This window comes from Salvelinus fontinalis, chromosome 3 (genome assembly GCF_029448725.1).
Source record: "Salvelinus fontinalis isolate EN_2023a chromosome 3, ASM2944872v1, whole genome shotgun sequence".
Lineage (NCBI taxonomy): Eukaryota > Metazoa > Chordata > Actinopteri > Salmoniformes > Salmonidae > Salvelinus > Salvelinus fontinalis.
In genome coordinates this window covers 22,764,838-22,767,284 of record NC_074667.1, presented here as the reverse complement: position 1 = coordinate 22,767,284, position 2,447 = coordinate 22,764,838, and positions in this window count along the sequence as shown.

Below are 2,447 nucleotides of genomic sequence, written 5' to 3'. Positions count from 1 at the left end.
CTAACACACTACGTTCATTTTTCGATTTTTTTTGGCAGAATGCCTTCTGGAACATCATGTGCCTTAATAATAAACCTGTGTGCCATCTGTAAATATGAATACAATTGTTAAATTGCGAGCCTAGTGGCTGGCTTACTAGCTAACGTTACGTGTATGATCTGTGTAGTAATATTATTCGTGTCTCAGAGCCATTTGCATTGCTAGTTATAGCCTAATGTTAGCTAGCTAGCTAACATTGAACGTAGTGTGTTAGTGTGTTAGCAGTGTTAGTGTGTTAGCAGTAACATTATGAGTTGGGATTATAGTTCATTGTTTAGTTAGCTAGCTACATCTCTAAACAAAGACTCCACTGTGCAAGTAACCATTTCACTGTACCGTTTACACCTTCTGTATCCTGTGCATGTGACAAATAAACAAATAAAGATTTGATTTCATATAGTGTGTGTTTACCAGAGATGGTAAAGATGTGAAGAACAACATGACCTGCACCAAAGTCAACCAGACAGTGTCCAAGTTCTAAAATTCTCTGGTAGTATGCCCTGCTTTTATTCCGTCACACTCACAACTGTAAGCTATTTTCTGTATTTAGCTTTCCATTCACTTGTAAATAATGGTCTTGTTGTGAGTTTCTTTTTCTGTAATAATGAATACAAATTAGCTAAAGTTAAGATGTTGTCAGCTATATGATATGGTCATTATTTGAACTGGCTGGCCAGCTAACTTAACAAGTTAGAAACGAACCAAAACATTGTTTAGAAAGTTGCTTTTAGTAGCCTGGTTTGCTAGATTGAGATATACTAAATTTATTTTTAAACAGATGTGATTATTGGTGTTAAAATACACCAGTTATGCTATTTTGGACCACCAGGCTGCTGATGTCATGCATGTGAATCCTTAAAGAGATGGGTGGGGGTAAGGCTTAAGAGGGTGTGAATGATGCTGAATGGGTGTAGACAAAGAATAGCTCACCAGTAGGTGTACCAAAACATTCAAGCGCCATTTTATCAAAAGTGGGATTACAAGTTTATCAACTTTCAAAGCAGAATTACTTTCCCATTGTTCCTCAACTGTTGTGTATGATATACCCTTTTCTAGCTCTGAGTCTCTACTTTTATCTCATGTAAAAAAACACAATTTCAAATGTTGCTACATAAGACCGAATCGAGCAGGTCGGTCACATATCAGCTGTTGATCTGTAAAAAAAGTTAAAATAATAATTGAACACAGACAAGTCATAATGAATGCATCATGAAATCAACAAATGTGTAATCCTCCTTTGGATGTGTACATGTCAAACATAACCCTAACACCAGGATTCCCAACCCTCTCCTCTGTGACCAATATACCAATATTTTTTGATAAATGTTCTTGTAGTCCCTAAGGACAGTACTGCAGTAATGCATAATGGAGCACTATCTGTAACCAATTGCTAAATAGGGGGAAGGATTCTTGAGAAAATATGTAACCAACCTGAAGTTGTTGTATTTATGAAGATCTTTCAGCCACGTTGTGTTGAGGACAATGTCTGTGAAAGCCTGATGTGCCTAACCCTAACCCTTTTTTATCCATTCCTTAGTGAAGTTGTCCCCTAGGCAGTCATTTTCAAAATGTCCCAGTGTCCATGGTCCTGAAACATACAATTGCAATGCATGCATTTCTTTCAACAATAATCAGAGTCATTCCCCATTTTACGTATTGCAGATATGATTTCACAAACTCAGGGACAAGTACTTGCTCACAGCAAAGCACAATACAGTAAGTACAATATCACTCAACCATAATACATAAATGAGAGTAATAAATAAGACAAGATAAATATGACTTACAATAAACTCCTCATATGTGTCTGCCCTTTTACAGAACCACCAAAAGTGGTTGACAACCTACTTCAACCACAGGATGAGTTCTGCCTGGCCTTTAATCTGTGCTGTTTAGATATGATAACAATTCTAACACTGGAGCAAGATCTTCACACCATGCCACATATCGAGAGAGTGCTTTATTCCGCTGTGTTGATATTTTCCTTTTGCTGGGGCTGAAAAAATATGAGATGTATGTATTTCTAAACGATTCAATCTTGCAAAATAAACATTTTTAGATGTGCATAGTCATAACCAAGCGTACTCCTTAAAGCACAAATCTGAGAATGTGCATCTGTGCAGATTTATTTTAGCGGGATCTCTGTAATCAGTTGATCCATGGTCCTAATCCATGCTGACAGTTTCTCTGGGTCTCCCTCTTGTCAATGTTCACTATGGAGATGATTTCTCTGGAATCATTCTCCAATATAGTGTAGGTGCAATACTGTGCAGAGTAGCCTGGCGAGTCCATGCGGCCATCAGCTGAAATTGTAAGAGACATTGAAGGAATCAATAAAAAAACATTACATCCGTGTTGAATAATTGTGGTGTACTGTAAGCACACAAACAATTAAGTCCTACCTAGGA